This window comes from Mauremys mutica, chromosome 11 (assembly GCF_020497125.1).
Source record: "Mauremys mutica isolate MM-2020 ecotype Southern chromosome 11, ASM2049712v1, whole genome shotgun sequence".
Classification (NCBI taxonomy): Eukaryota; Metazoa; Chordata; order Testudines; family Geoemydidae; genus Mauremys; species Mauremys mutica.
In genome coordinates this window covers 30,855,785-30,872,639 of record NC_059082.1, presented here as the reverse complement: position 1 = coordinate 30,872,639, position 16,855 = coordinate 30,855,785, and the positions used below count along the sequence as shown (strand labels likewise).

The following is a 16,855-nucleotide window of genomic DNA, read 5'->3' as shown; positions in this document are numbered from 1 at the left end:
CATTGCTGGCACATGATGGCATATATCACATTAGTAAATGTGCAGGTGAATGAGTCCCTGATGTTGTGGCTGACGTGGTTGGGTCCTCTGATGGTGTTGCTAGAGCAGATATGGAGACAGAGTAGGCAATGAGGTTTGTTACAGGGATTGGTTCTTGGGTTAGTGTTTCTGTGGTATGGTGTGTAGTTGCTGGTGAGTATTTTTGCTTCAGGTTGGGGCACTGTCTAAGAGAGGACTGACCTGTCTCCCAAGGTCTGAGAGTGAGGGATCATTCTCCAGGATAGGTTGTAGATCGTTGATGTGCTGGAGAGGTTTTAGCTTGGGTCTGTATGTCATGGCGAATGGTGTTCCGTTATTTTCCTTGTTGGGCCTGTCCTGTAGTAGGTGACTTCTGGGTACCCATTTCGCTCTGTCAATGTTTCCTCACTTCTCCAGGTGGGTATTGTAGTTTTAAGAATGCTTGATAAAGATCTTGTAGGTGTTTGTCTCTGTCTGAGGGATTGGAGCAAATTTGGTTGCATCTTAAGGCTTGGATGTAGATCGTGTAATGTGTCCTGGATGGAAGCTGGAGGCATGTAGGTAAGTACAGCAGTCAGTAGGTTTCTGGTATAGGGTGGTGTTTAGGTGACCATCACTTCTTTGCACTTTAGTGTCCAGGAAGTGGATCTCTTGTGTGGACTGGTCCAGGCTGAGGTTGATAGTGGGGTGTAAATTGTTGAAATCCAGGTGGAATTCTTCAAGGGCCTCCTTCCTGTGGGTGCATATGATGTCGTCATCAATGTAATGTGCAAGCAGAGGAGGGGCACTAGGGGATGAGAGCTGAGGAAGCATTGTTCTAAGTCAGCCATAAAAATGTTGGCCTAATGTGGGGCCATGCAGGTACCCATAGCAGTGCCACTGATTTGAAGGTATAAGTTGTCCCCAAATCTGAAATGGTTGTGGGTGCGGACTCATCAGGGATACTGTTCTTGACAGCTTGTAGTCCATCCTCATGGAATATTGGTGTAAAGAGCTTCTACATCCATGGTGGCCAGGATGGTGTTTTCAGGAAGATCACCAAGGCATTGTAGTTTCCTCAGGAAGTTAGTGGTGTCTCGAAGATAGCTAGGAGTGCTGGTAGTGTAGGGTCTGAGGAGAGTGCCCAAATAGCCAGATAATTCTGCTGTAAGAGTGCCAATGCCTGAGATGATGGGGCGTCCAGGGTATCCAGGCTTATGGATCTTGGATAGCAGATAGAATACCCCAGTCAGGGCTCTGGGGGTGTGTCTGTGTAGACTTGTTTCTGTGCTATAGCAAGGAGTTTCTTGAGCAGACAGTGTAGGTTCTTTTGGTGGTACTCAGTGGGATTGGAGGATAGTGGCCTGTAGAATGTGGTGTTGGAGAGTTGCCTGGCAGCCTCTGTTTATAATCCGACCTGTTCATGACTGCAGCACCTCCTTTGTCAGCCCCTTTGATTGTCAGTTGTTTCTGAGGCTGTGGATGGCGTTGTCGTGTTCTGTACAGCTGAGGTATGGGGCAAGTGATGCTGTTTGTTCACAATTTCAGCCTGTGGCCGTCTGCGGAAGCATTTTATGTAGAAGTCCAGTCTGTCATTTCAACCCGTCAGGAGTCCACGCATAATTCTTCTTGTAGTGTTGGTAAGAGGGGTCCTGTGGGTCAGTGCTTGGTTCAGTGGTGGAAAATATTCCTTGAGAGGATTCTCAGACCCCATTAAGATCACTGAGGGCATGTCTTCACTAGCAATGTTAAAGTGCTGCTGCAGCACTTTAACGTGGCTGTGTAGTTGTGGCACCAGTGCTGGGAGGGAGCTGTCTACACTGGCACTTCACAGCACCGAAACTTGTTTTTCCACACCCCTGATGCAAAAAAGTTGCAGCACTGTAAAGTGCCAGAGTAGACACAGACTGAGGACCTACACTCCCCTTTTTACTTGAATAGATCTAAGACTTTCAGAATCTCCTCTATATTTGCGGAATGAAAGAAAGGGCAGGCCATTTGTTCTTGGTGATCATCTAAATGTATCTTGGACTGCATTAAACTCTGCTACCAGTTACCTAAATTAGAAGCTCCTGATCAAACTTGAGATCTCTCCACAAGGGCTCTCTCAGCCTCTGTAACACCTTTCAGAAGCATCCCCATCTCTGAAACCTCTAAAGCAGCCGCCTAGAGTTTTTGTTCATGTATTCTCAGACTGCTATTTCTTTAGAGAGGTATCTAGGGCAGATGACAACTTTGGCAGAACTGCATTACAATCTATATTTAGATAACAGGCACCCACCTCCTTCATTAGGTAACTGCTTGAATCATCAAGAGCGGAGTACATATTGACAGTCATTTGAAGACTGAATGGTTACGTACTTTACAATAACTGTGGTTCTTTGAAGTGTGTTGCTCTGCCCTGTCCTTTTACATCCTTGGGAGAGGGTACTCAAAGCACAAGCATGGGCCATTGGGCTGCGCTGGCCAAGAGCCCAATCGTGGATGCATGTGGTGTGCATGCATACAGCAAGAGTGGAATACATCTCAGAACCCCAGTAATGTAAGATAAATATCTATTTTGTCACTTTTTGCAATCCCAGGATGCAACTAAACAAAATGACAACTGGTGCTATGCCTGTCATCACTTGTGAGCCCTATGGCTAGCAGTTCTTGTGTTCCCAGCAGCGGGGGTTTGGAATTGAAGGGTGGTGGGGAGGGAAGGGGAATCTTGTTCTCATTGCCATCTGCAGCAGAATGTGCTTTTAAAAAGGCAAGCTTTGCTAAGGTTCCAGCTGGGAGTTTTAACATATTAATAAAACTTAAGTGGGGGATAACTAGAATTTAGTCTGATGGTTGACTTTAACTCTTCCGTGTGCTACCTTCAAATCCCCCCCCCCAATCAAAACTTTATAAATTTTGGCTCTGGGGGCAGAGCAGGTAGAGGGTGTGTGTGTTTCCTAAATGTGCATTATTGATGTACAAATGGTTCTGCAATATTTTACCTGGTGAATAACTTATAAAGAACTGCTACTTCTGTCCTTTATTGCATGTCATCTGCAATAGACTTACTATTTCAGCTAAGGGAACTAGTTCTCACTTAGTGCTGATCAATGCTTTTTAATGTTCACAGGCCACCGGTTTGCCTCAATGATTCTTTAACCCCCCACTCGAAGTCCTCTTGGTTTTGCTCCTTACTGTGAACTACACAGTGAGCTAGAAAGAATCTGAGTGGGTGCACACGTCTAGCAGTGAACTGCAGAGCGGAAGTTTAATTTGTAAACTGGACACTATCAGTTTAAGCCTAAATAAAGACTGGGAGTGGTTTGATCACTACAAAATCTAACTTCCCCTTAGTGTGACTCATACCTTCTTGTCAACTGTCTGACATAGGCCACTTTCCTTACCACTTCAAAAGTTATTTTTCCTCCCTGGGTATCCTGCTGTTAATTGAATTGTCTGGTTAGACTGACCTCACAGTGGGGAAGGCAACTCACATCTTTTCATGTATTTATACTTGCTCCTGTATTTTTCCACTTTATGCAGCTGATGAAGTGGGTTCTAGCCCCTGAAAGCTTATGCCCAAATAAATTAGTCTCTAAGGTGCTGCATGGACTCCTCCTTGTTTTTGCTGATACAGACTAACAGGTCTAGATGTGTAATTCTCTCTCTCTGCTGTTTACCTCCTGGCAAAATCCAAAGAGAAAAGTAAGGTTTTTAAAAAAAAATCTTCTTTGATAAACTCCCCCTACTTTACCAAGTCAGCTGGCAGTGGTTTATCTCTGAAATTATCAGAAAGCTGTAGATGCTGCAGCCTAAAGTAAAGGGGGTGTTATTACTAATAGCAATCCCCAAACCGTTACTTCTAAGGCATTAAAGATTGTAGTGCCAGGCACCTTCCGAGGCAGGGGGAGAAATGGGGCGCATCCCTGCCCCACGTGCACGAGATCGAGGCGGCTCTTGCTCAGCGCAAGCCCCGGCTGTGCTCCCCGCTCCAGCCTGCGCGAGCCGGGGAACGGGGGTGAAGGTGGTGGCCCGGCCGGCTTTCCAGGCAGTGCCCCGCGGCTGGCAGCACAGCACGGCCGGGTCTCCCCGGGCCGGTTTCGGCTCCCCTTCGCCTATGGACCCTCCTGGATGACTCCTCAGCCCGGTACTGGGCCCCGGGTCGAGCCCCGCGGTCCGGCCGCGAGCCCGGCTCCCCCAGCAGCCCGGGCACTGGCTCCCGCCCGGCGGCCGCTCCGCTCTCCTCCGCCGGGGCCGGGGCTGCAGCGCCGCCTCCTCGCCCTGGCTCAGCCGGGCCAGGGGACCCAGCGCCGCTCCGGGCAGGAGCCGGGCGCCGCCGGTGTCCTGAGCTGGGCTCGGGCTCCGCTCCCTCCCGCGGCGGCTGCCGGCCCAGCGTGCCACTCAAGCGGCCTGGCCCGTCCCCTCGCCCGGGGAGGAGCGCTCCACCCCTCGCCGCTCCGGCTTCTGCAGGGCGAGGAGGGGGCGGGCCGTGCAGCCGGTGACTTCATGGGGAGGAGGCGGCCGCGGCAGGAGGTGGGTCTCTGCCTTTCTCCTTCTGCAGGGCGAGGAGGGGAGAAGCAGCTGCTCCCCCAGGCCAGCCGTGGAGGACCACAGTGACTGAAAGCAGCAGCTGGGAGAGAGGGCTCCAGCTGATCTGATTCTCCCCCCCCCGCATTAGAGGAGAATGGAGCTCGGGTAATCAGGGCTGGCAGGAGGTGCAGCAGGAGCAGGTAAGAGGCTGCTGCTTCCTCCTCCTCCTCCTCCTCCCCCCCCTCCCCCGGCGGGTGCTGTGCATGGCAGGGGCGGATCGGCTCGGATCCGGGGGGAGTGCGGGCAAGTGTCACTGCAGCAGAGGGGATGGGACAGGTGCGCTCGCCGCTTGCTCCTAAATCACCCCCAGCTTGCAGCAGCCCAGCCGGGCGCTGGGACCAGCGGCGATGCCCTTTCTCGGGGCTGTCAGAGCCGTCTGTGCCAGAGAAGTTCCAGTGGGGTCTGGGCTGGGGCAGCAATAGGGCCAAGCCGTCTCGTTCATAACCTTGTGTAAATCCTTGCCTGTGAAAATGCAGGCAGTGCCGCCCCCCCACCCCCCTTCCCCGCTCCCTTCCTCCCTCCCGTTCAATAGTCAGCTCCTGGAAGGGATTCTGCATTGCAGAATCTCCCACCGAATTCATGGCTGTAGTCGCTGCTTTATCTGATGGGAGCCTGCTTCTTGGCCGGGTAGTCCCTTTGCGGGCAGGAAGCCGGCTTAGGCAGGTGATGACCCCTGCCGCTGCTGGACCTTCACAGGCCATTTGTGAGAGAGGCATTCGCCGATAGATGGTTTCCCTCTCCCATCCAAAAGGCTCACAAAAGGGAAATGGTCAGGCTCAGGATCCATGTGAATAAACATCCACCCGAGTTTACAGTGTGACTTGTAATGCAGTGAGATATCATGTGCCCATAAAACATAATGCAGTAAGGTACAAACCACCTCACATCATTTAAATTGGAACATCTCCTTATCCCTTCACTTCCCTTAATGCTTCAGGCACCTCTCAGCTTTAAGGCTTGTGGAGACTCATCATCTTCCCCTATGAAATTGTGCTATGTAAGGCTGTGTGTCACTGTAACTGAAAATAAAAGGACAAAATGTTGACTTCCCTGCTGTGGTTTTATCAAAACATTATCCCCACCACTGGTCAATGTTGTGCACACCCTACTCTTCTCCACCAGCTCTGTAAGGGGGAAGGGAGAGGTGGAAATCTAATCTGTTGTCCCTTGGATACTCCTTTAAATTTGACAACATCAGTGATGTCATAATTTTACAAACTCTTAGTTCCCCCGCACCCAAACAGTGCAGCAATTAAAATTTCCAATAGACCCTGCAGACATAAACTATGTAAATATGAACAAAATCAAACCTTTCCAACTTTTAATTTGACCTTTAGCAGCTGAGGCCCATATTTGAAACTGATGATCAGGGCATGCATTTTGCATAAATTGCTTGAAAATACTTTGGATGTAATTGGCTTGTTTCTAACACTAAACCAATCCACAGAGAACACACCTTAGCCCAAAAGAAACTGAAATTCCTCACGTGAACAGGTTTTTAAAAAAAATCAACCTACCACAAAACCAGTTCAAGTATTTGACGTTGAATCTGGAAAAGACTGGTGTGGCATAAATCTAACATTAGTGAAATGCTTTGAGATCTGTGGGTAGAAGGTACTCTAGAAGTACAAAGTATTGTTTATGATCCGTTGTTAAAATATATGGTAGCAGGGAGGTTGTGTTGTAACTATTCTCTTTTCATTCCTGAGGTATGAACCTAAATGTTTAGGGGCCCCATTTTCTACTCTCGGTTTGAGCTGATAATTGTTTGGGTTTTTTAAAAATATAATTAAGGGCCAAATTCTGTGCTAAGATGTACGTGCGCAACTCTCACTGGCATAAGTCAAAGTAAAGCTTGCATATCTGAGTGCAGAATAAGATCAAAGAGATTATCCTGTGGTCCATTACCTGTCTCCCTTTCTGGCGTGTTTTTATTACAGTCACACCTCAGCTTGGTAAGGTCCTAACGTGGGATAAGATGTGGAACAGCAATCTCAAATTAGGGACACAATGAAAGTGGTAGTGCAGAGAATTTAATGTGATATCGTATTGAAATAACATTTTCTTGAGTTTTACTTTTTCATGGTTCTGCATTTTGATGTAAATAGTTTACAAGAATCTCAATCATCTGTGCAACAGTTTAATTTGTTTATAAAATGATGGCACTTGAAAATACCATATGGGCATAAGTGTTGATGATCAGCCATAATATACTAATAATCTGTTACATAAACATAGCAAAATCAACCTGGTCATAACCTAGTCATAATGAGGTATCTATATTTGAAAAAGGTGGTTTGTGGGAGTGTGGATACAGATGCATGCAGTTTAGTCCAGCAGTTGAAATTCTGACATGGTTGGTAGTGGCTAAAAGCCACGATCATTTGGTTGTATGTGTCAAATGAGTTGGGGGGTGGGGGTGGGGAAGGGGGGTCACATGTCAGTTCCGACTGGACCCATGTCCGCAACACCAAAACCATCATCCTATCTGGCACTCTTTAGTACTCATGTTGGCAATCTTAGCAGAGAGGCCAAGGATTGAATGAGCTTTCAATCAATGGGCCTCCAGGTCAGTTTGAGGAAAGCTAGTGGTCATACTGTACTTGTTCAGTGGGTTTACAGAGTTCTATCTGCAGAGCTGTGTGCATGTAGTATCATACACACTTATTCAAGAAACTTAATACCGGCTGGTAGGAAGGAAGCCTTACAGATGCATCCACTGTACTAATTGTTGTCGTGCTAGTCCTAAGTATTACTATAAATCAGAACACTTAAGATATGAGATGGCATATCTTTGTGAGTTTGTGAACCCGTGTTGTCTGTACATAGACAAGGCTGAAAGTGTAAGTGATATTTTTAAAATCATAGTCAACATTTTGTCAATTTTATTAAGGCTGTTATGGATTTGATAAAATGCAATGGATTTGATAAACTGCTTATCTCTGTTCATACTAGTGTGCAGTGCTGCATTACATCATTTTCTATCTGGATAGAGTTCTTTGTAGTACCTGTGTAGGTGAAAAGATGTGTTAATTTTTTTTTTTAAGAACCTTGACAACTATGTCACTGTATTTTTGTTAGTCTTGATTGTATTTCCCTCTTAGAAATGTGGCTACTTTTTTGTGTCTATTGTCTCTTTCTGTTTGGATAAAATTAGGTTTTTCCTCTTAATTTCATCAGCTAGAAATAATATTGTAGTGGTGATGTTGTAGTTCTGTATCTTTAGTGATCTCCTGGCAGCCTTAAAAATATTGACTTCTGTAATACCACCAGAGCGACAACAAAACTTTTTTATTTTTGGTGAGCCTGCAACTTATGTATTCATGGAGACAAAGTTTGAGTTGGGGGTGGGAAAAGAGGGTTAGAGGGAAAACTTGTAGAACACTTACCACCAGATCACTTAGACTTCAGATTTTACTGACTATGTTTCATGAAATGTTCCTGGGTACAGACAAATATATTAAATGGAAATTAAATCTTATGTTTTTAGTTAAGGAAATAGCAAGCTGTTTAAATATCAAATCTTGCTGTAAGAAAAGTGAGGCCTGCACTGGGGGGAGGAGGGGAGGATGCTGTTTTTTAGCTGGCATGGTCTTTGTGTTTGAATGAAGTTTGAATTTTTCCTTTTAGCATGCACCAGTTTAGCGCATAAATGTCTGCAAAGAAATATGTTCCATTATGTAGAACTAGATGATACAGATGTTCTGGATGAGATTAATGATGTCACTCTATTGACCTCAATGGGACTATGTTGACTTACCTCACCTAAACATCTGGACCTCTATTTTCAGTAGGGGTGAAATTCAACCAGTTTAAGTAAGGCATAAGTAGTGCATAGACCTTATGCTGAGCCTTGACATGGGGGTGAATTGTACCCTACAGATAGGTGAGCTAAGAAAACAAACTCTGACACAGTGTATTGCTCACAATAATGTCACACAATAGCAAATAAGATGGCAAAATGGTTTTCTGTCCCTTGGATAGTAATATTTGGGCTTTCCTGGCAGAACGATTAGCCTATGTTTTATAAACAGAAAAAAAATTGTTGATGAAATAACAGATTATTACACTCCCTCACCTTTACTTGCTGTTCTCCAGGCTTCACCAAATGTTAACCAAAAAAAGGTTAAAATGGGAAATGTATTAAATATGCAGGGAGTGGATATGTAAAAGTTTTTGCTAACTTGCTGTTTTCCATTATTTTCATAGCAACATTGTATTTGATAAGCATTTCTCATGGATTTTAAAATACTTGAAAGAACAAAACGAATTGATGTGTTTCAAGCTTTATTCTGAGTTTCCTTTATCTTCCAGCTCTCCTTTCAATGCTTTATTTTGAAGTCAGTACTATGTGTATTAGGTACCTGTCATACCAGTGGCCCTTAATAGCAGTCCTTTGCTGTAGTATTATTGGGTCATTGATATGAGCAGTACTCATCAATGTGTGTGTGTGTATGTATGTATAGATATAGATATAGATAATTTTTTTTGTATGAGCCATTGATGATCTTTTTATGTTTGAAGTAAACAGATGATTAGGTTATATATTTCAAGGAGATAAAAGGAGAGAAGGGAGAAAAATTGTTATTCTTAACTGCTGAGGATAGGACAAGAAGCAATGGGTTTAAATTGCAGCAAGGGAGGTTTAGGTTGAACAATAGGAAAATCTTCCTGTTAGAGTGGTTAAGCACTGGAATAAATTGCCAAGGGAGGTTGTGGAATCTCCATCATTGGAGATTTTTAAGAGCAGGTTAGACAAACACCTGACAGGGATGGTCTAGATAATACTTAGTCCTGCCCCGAGTGCAGGGGTCTAGAGGGGTCTCAAGGTCCCTTTCAGTCCTATGATTCTATGATTTAACTATTTTCAATGTTGTTCTTTTTGTTCTTTAAATGCTATGTTCTTTAGGATTATCTTTATTACCTTGTTAAGTATTTTAAACTCAGGCCTCTGAGTCTGAAAGGTATGTGAGTAATATATATTTGATCATTTTGACTTGCTTATTGTTTCTATATAAAGTTCGTTATCTATCAGTGTTTTAAAACCAATGTTGATCTGAACAAAATAATTCATAAATCTTACAACTGAAGACTTTGAATTATTTAAAGTAGTTTGAAAATCTATTTTTCAATACAGTTTACAGAAAATGTTCTGAGTTTGTTTCCTTCACAGGGGAATATTGTCTCTTCACAGTTTTCCCTGACACAGTATTCAATGCAAATCTCTACATGAATAGTCATTGCTAAGAAATGTATAGATTCGAAGCCAGAAGGGACCATTGTAATCTTCTAGTCTGACTGTCTGTGTAACACAGACCACAGAACTTCTCCCAAAATAATTCCTGGAGCATATTCTTTAGCAAAACGTTCAATCTTGATTTAAAAATTGTTAGTGATGGAAAATCCACCACAACCCTTGGTAAGTTGTTCCAATGGTTAACCACTTTCACTGCTAAAATTTTACACCTTATTTCCAGTCTGAATTTATCTAACTTCAGATTCCAGCAATCGGATCATGTTGTACCATTTCTGCTAGATTGAAGGGCTCTTATTAAATATTTGTTCCCCATGTAGGTATTATAGACTATGATCAAGCCAGCCCTTAGCCTTCTCTTTAAGCTAAATAGATCAAGCTCTTCTTGTGTCTGTAAGGCACGTTTTCTAATCCTTTAATCGTTCTCATAGCTCATCTTTGAGCCCTCTCCTATTTATCAACATCCATTCTGAATTATGGACTCCAGAACTAGATGCAGTATCCCGTTGGGCCTAGGAGCACTGTTACTGATTGCAGTGGGATGAGCAATGGGTCACCTGGCACTTGCTTACTTTGAAATTAGATTTGTTTTTTAACCCATCAGTATTTTCTGTGTTTTCGATCAAGTGTCTAAACTTTAACACTTTAAAGCAGTGTTTCCCAGACTTGGGATGCCACTTGTGTAGGGAAAGCCCCTGGTAGGCCGGGCTGGTCTGTGTACCTGCCACGTCCACAGGTCCGGCCGATCACGGCTCCCACTGGCTGCGGTTTGCTGCTCCAGGCCAATGGGAGCCGCTGGAAGTGGTGTGGGCTGAGGGACGTACTGGCCGCCGCTTCGAGCAGCTCTCATTGGTCTGGAGTGGCAAACCGTGGTCAGTGGGAGCTGCGATCCACTAGATCTGCAGATGCGGCAGGTACACAAACCGGCGCCTAGCCCGCCAGGGGCTTTCTCTACTCAAGCGGCGTCACAAGTTTGGGAAACACTGGTATAGTGTAATAAATTGAGACAGAGTAATTCATATAGAACCACTATTGATTAAAATTATGCATTTTGTCAATTTAACTTGATTTTTGGAATTGGATATTTCTAAATGCAGTGCATTTGGCCCCAGACCTGTTGGATTCAGTCATCTGCTTGTCTATATACATGCATCTTTCTTAGTTTTTATTGCTTTACATACAGTGATGCTACTTCCTCTTTCTTAGTTTATATCAATTACATTTGTATTTCAGTTTCAATAGGTTTCCTAAAATCATTAATTATTGATGTTTTACTTTGTCCATAAAAAAACTGGCAAGCAATGTGGTTGGAAGTGTTTGTAATATAACGCTGGCTGCTTTAGCTAGAAAATGCAAGAACTTGCTTGATGAAAGTATTTTTAAATACTGCCATATAGAGAGTGTTAATTTTTATTTTCAGAATGGGCAAAGCTACTAATAATTTTGAATGTATCCATGTGGAATCAGAATATTTCACATTGTCTGTTTGAAATTTCATCAGTAAAAATATTTGGAGTTGTGCTGTCTTTTGATCCATGGGCATCATTTCTATATTTTAAATGACATTTTAACTACCGTTCTGCATGTATAGAGGATGAACTACAACTACCACTTTTTAGTTTAAATTAAGGTAGCCACTTTTTGCATCCATCTTTGTATTTTGCAGCTTCCCAGCATTGTGCTGTGCTCCTCCTTTCCTATTTGTGATATAGCTTGATTTTTAGTATGGTTTTTGACAAAGTCCCACATGATATTTTCATATACAAAGTAGGGAAATGTGGTCTAGATGGAATTACTATAAGGTGGGTACTCAGCTGATTGAAAGATCATACTTAAACCGTACTTATCCATGGTTCATTGTCAAATTGGCAGGGCGTATGTAGTGGGTTCCTGCAGGGGTCAGTCCTAGGTCTCGTACTAATCAATATTTTCATTAATGACTTGAATAATGCAGTGGAGAGTGTGCTTATAAAATCTGCAGATAACACCAAGCTGGGAGGAGTTGCAAGCAGTTTGGAGGACAAGATTAGAATTCAAAATGACCTTTACAAACTAGGGAATTGGTCTGAAATCAACAAGATTACATTCAATAAAGAAAAGTACAAAGTACTTCAGTTAGGAAGGAAAAATCAAGTGCACAACTACAAAATGGGGAATAACTGGTTAGGTGCTAATACTGCTGAAATGGATCTGGGGGTTGTAGTGGCTCACATATTGAATGTGATGCAGTTGCAAATAAAGCTAAGATCATTCTGGGGTGTATTAAAAGGAATATCCTATACAAGACATGGGAGGTAATTGTCCTGCTCTGCTCAGCACTGATGAGGTCTCAGCTGGAGTACTGTGTCCAGTTCTGGGTGCCACACTTTAGGAAGGATGTAGATAAACTGGAGAGAGTCCAGTTGGGGAGAGGAACAACAATGATGAAATGTTTAGAAAACCTGATCTATGAGAGAAGGTTTAAAAAACAAACCAAATAAAAAAAACAAACCTGGGAACATTCAATTTAGAGGAAGAAAGACCGAGGGGGGACCTGATAAGTCTTCAAATATGTTAAGGTCTGTTACCTAGAGAAGGGGGATCAATTGTACTCCATGTTCACTGAAGTTAAAGGAGGTAATCAGCTTAATCTGCAGTAGGGGAGACTTAGGCTAGATATTAGGAAACACTTTCAAACTATAAGGATAATTAAGTATGTGAATAAGTTACTAAGGGAGGTGGTGGAATCCTCATCATTGGAGATTGGACAAATACCTGTCAGGGTGGTCTAGGTTTACTTGGTCCTGCCTCAGCACAAGGGGGCAGGGCTTGCTGACCTCTCAGGGATCCTTCCAGTCCTATGTTTCTGTCATTCTCTTAGGATCATAGAGCATATAGAAAAGCTCCAGTAGTATTTTTACTGAGTAATCATATATATTGACTTATCAAGGAGGGGCCAGAACCTTTGCTGTGAGTGAGCACACAGCAAAATAATGTTGATTCTGTTTTGTTACACTGATTGTATTTCCACTGGTAATACTGGTGTCTGGAATTAATGTAAGGGACGCTAGAAGAATTTGTTTTATCCTGTTTTAATATGTGCCTGGAATACTGTTTTTCTAATTGTTTTGAACATCCTTGAAAAGAGACCAGAGGTCACTAAAGGCACAACACACAAACAAAACCCCACCACCATGTTGTCAGAGATGGGAATAATTCTGAACCTAGTCCCCCTGCAGCACTGATTGAGGATCCAAGCTATCTCACATACTTGCAGCTTGTGCAAAGTGATCCAGTGTTGCATGTGTCTTTGTTTAAAACTCCAAGGTCCTGGAGACAAGTGACTGCATGAGAATCTCAGCTTTCATTAAGAAAAGTTTCTAGCTCACATGGTTGCAGAGAGATCCTGAAAACACATACTAAGGCTCAAAAACCAGAAGGCAAATGAAAAGACCCAGCATTTATTAATTTTCAAAATCATATGATTTTTTTAAAGCCAGGCTTGTGATCTTCTGAGTCCCAACTCACGATTTTTGAACACTTTTAGGATTACCAATACCAGTGGCCTGTGCTAAAGTTACAACCATCCAGAATCTAATGCAGCAGATAGATTCAGCTACATCCTACAGCTACAATATCGGCCTAAATTAATCAGATTCCCTCCTATTTGGCCTCCTCTTTCATGGGCCACAGAATACATTACTCTTGTTATTGTGTATAGAAAGAGCATCTCTCTTTCACTTTCTCCATGGGTGCAGAAGGGCATGCGTGATCTTAATTAACTTTTTCTGATTTCAACTTTAAATACTCTCTCCCAACTTAAGATCAGTATGCAGTGGTCTGCTTCTACATTTTATTGATGAAAACTGCATCTCTTCTTTACATCTTTCATTTACCTACCCAGACACAAAAAAAGGATTCCTTAAAAAGAGGGAGGGTCATCTGATGATTTTGTTTTTGCTTACAGTTCAGCACATTAAAGACTCTTTCTTGAGTTGAGGCAGCAGCATGAAGAAATACATTTCAGAGCCATTTCCTTGTAGACAACTGTTTAGTGCCTCGTTCTAAAAGAGCACTTGGGATGGCAGATCCTTTTGAGGCTGTGCATTTCTTCACAATAGAAAGTTTTGTAGCAGCAAGATTGTTTTATATAAATATAATGGAGGTCCTGACATAACGTATGGAAGTTACATGTATAGTCGAAATTCTTCTGCATGTGAGTGATGTGGTAAAGTTTCTAATTTCTGTTAATCACTAAATGGTTGGGGTCAGAGCATCAAGTGTGTGTGGAAATAATTGCTTGCATTTATACCTTCTTCCTCCAGAAGGCTCTCAAAGTGCTTTGCTGATTTCTTTCTCTCTCGTTTGAATAGAACATACAGTAATGCTTACATCCCCCAGCTCAAAGGGAAATTTAACCAGGACAGCTGGATTAATAAGATCCCTATTTGTGAAGAGACTGAGGAGGAAACAAATGAGGTCCAAGAATCTTTCTTTATGCTTCCTTCAGCTGTGGTGCTGTGCTAGGAAAATGAGTATTATCAGAGTTAACTCTGCCAGATGCGGTGGAGCATTTGATTAGCTGAATGTCTTTTTAGTGTCATCAAGAGATGTTGATATGCGATCCATCTGTTGAAATTTTCAGCTAGTAAATCCAGTCGGAGGTTGTAATTTGCCTTGGGTAAAGGTGGGTTAAGGGCTAACTAGGTGGGTCTAATGGTAGATGATTCTGTGCTCTGAATTCTGAGAAACAGGATTCAGCCGTTTCATGTCATGGCACAAGTAGGCTGTGGCAGGGTAACTAAATATTAGCACCTAATGAAAGAGACTGGTGGAAACCAAAGCTGATCAGGAAGGTAGGTGTGTATGTGTATGGAAATTGCACATTTTTTATGATGGAATTTTAAATTTGAGAACTATTCCGTGCAGCTCTAGTAGGAACATCTCCTCCTAGCATAGGAATCCTTGTTATGGAAATGTTTGTTCCTAATTATAACTCTTATTTGTCCTGTATTTTGCTAATATTGAAGTGATCTTATTCTTTTGCTCATTATTTTAGGATGTCTGGTTCCTTTCTTTATTCCTGTAAATATTCCCCCCACCCACGCACACAGTTTTGTTAGTTGTAAATAAATATTAGCCTTTGTTCTTCCCTTCTTTGGACTGTTGTCTACAATCTCTAAAGCAGTTATTAGGGGAGTGGAGTGTGTGGGAACAGATTAATTTTCAACTACCTACATGGGAAAGCTTTCTGTTAGTAGAAAAAGGCATAACAGGAGCCAATGGCTGGAAGCAGGAGCTAGACACATTCAACTAGAAATGGTGCAAACTTTTAACCGTGAAGGTAACTAACCATTGGAACAACTTATGAGGGATGTGGTGGATTCACCATCACTTGCAGTCTTTAAGTCATGACAGGATACCTTTCAAAAAGAGTTTATTGCTCACCTAGAAGCTATAGGTTTGATGCAGAAATCATTGGCTGTGATCAGGATAGATGATCAGAATGATTCTTTCTGGCCTTCATAATCTGACTGGAAAACTCTAACTTGATCTCCTCTAGAACACCCAATTTAAATCTCTTGGAAGTCGGGGAGATAATCCTGGGCCTGTTATCCAAGGTGACAACAATCTAGTTCAGATTAAACCTGCTAAAATGTCCATCAAATTTCATTTTTGTAGTCAGCTAAGCATGGAGGTCATAACAAGCAGCATATACAAGAACATAACACATTTGTATTCTAGTAGCACCTCCTGCTCCCAACTGAAATCAGGGACCCCAGGTGCTGTGCAGACACATAGTGAGAGACAGTCCCTGCCCTGAAGAGTGTGGAGTCTAAATGAACAAGACAGTGGGAGGGGACGCAAGTCAAGCGACGTAATCAGAGTCCACATCAGGTTAGCGGCCCACCCAGGCATAGAACCCAACTCTCCTGAGTCCCAGTCCAGGGCCCTACTGACTAGATCATGCTGCTCTCAACTAATGTGATATGGAACTTCCCATGTATCACTTATCCCTCTGAAGTGTTTTTGGTAAAGGACTCCCGGAAGCAAGAGCACTGTGGCTTGGCAGAGTGGGGACAGAAGAAACTGAAGAATTAGGCTGTTCTTTTGTCCAGACGTTAATGCCCCAAATCCATTCTGCTGTGGTATATCCATTATCTGGTAGTGCTTATCCATCCCCATCACTGTGAAGAGAAGAAAAATCACTGGTAGCATCATAGACCCTGACTGTTTTGTTCATGTAGCTTGTTCAACTACAATACTTTATAGTTCTTTCCTTCACGAGGGAGGCCTTCTTGGAAAGACTGCACTTAAAGAAGGCTGCAGTTTTTCCCAGTTAATAAAGTTCACATTTCCTCCATTCTGTATTGTGCAAAATTTTTCTAGCACTGAGGCAGATAAGGGTAATACAGAGAAAAGGTATATGGAAGTGTCATAATGATTAAAGGTGACAACAGCTATGCTGATTTGTAATAAGGGCTGTTATTATCTATTATGTTCTGGCCAGGGGCACATCACAGGTTTCCATTACCTCCTGTTTAACAGGCAATCTCCATCCATTATTCCCTTAAATCCCTCCATGAACATGCTGGCAAGTTCTGTACAGGTGGCCTATTGTGAGAAATTCACAAACACTGGCATGTACCTGGCATGGTTCACCCTCGTCCCTGACACTTGCCTCTTCTGCAGTGTGAGGAAGACTGGTACACATCTACCTCGAGTGCGCTAGGTTGCAGCCTGTTCTCCAGCTCCTCCAAAACCTTCTCCCCACACCTCCTGCTCTATGCACATCTCATCAGTGGCCCCACGAAGTTGCAAGACCTCCTCCTGTCACTGACTGAGGTGGCCGTCCACCATACCAGAAGAGGATTGGGATGGGGAGGTGCTCTGTGACTGGGGGCCCTATTTCCACTCCTCCCTGAAGTCACGTCTCTGGGCAGAGTTCCTCTGGGCCACATCCACTGGCTCCCTGGATGCTTATGAGGCACAGTGGGCACTGTCTGGGGTTCTCTGCTCGGTGTCCCCCTCTGGCTTCCTGCTTTTGACCCT

The 16,855-nt window shown here is 43.2% G+C and overlaps 1 protein-coding gene across 3 annotated transcripts in view; it reads left to right on the top strand.

Annotated features, from left to right (window-relative positions):
• OTUD7A (OTU deubiquitinase 7A) overlaps window positions 1–16,855 on the top strand; it is a 402,354-nt gene that overhangs the window by 141,848 nt on the left and 243,651 nt on the right. Inside the window, exon 1 of one of the 3 annotated variants that reach the window (XM_044980929.1) lies at window positions 4,551–4,709. The exons of the other annotated variants lie outside the window; for them this stretch is intronic. The gene's annotated coding sequence lies outside the window, so the exon portion shown is untranslated. Of the gene's footprint in view, window positions 1–4,550; window positions 4,710–16,855 lie in introns of those variants that run through there. 3 annotated transcript variants of the gene reach the window in all.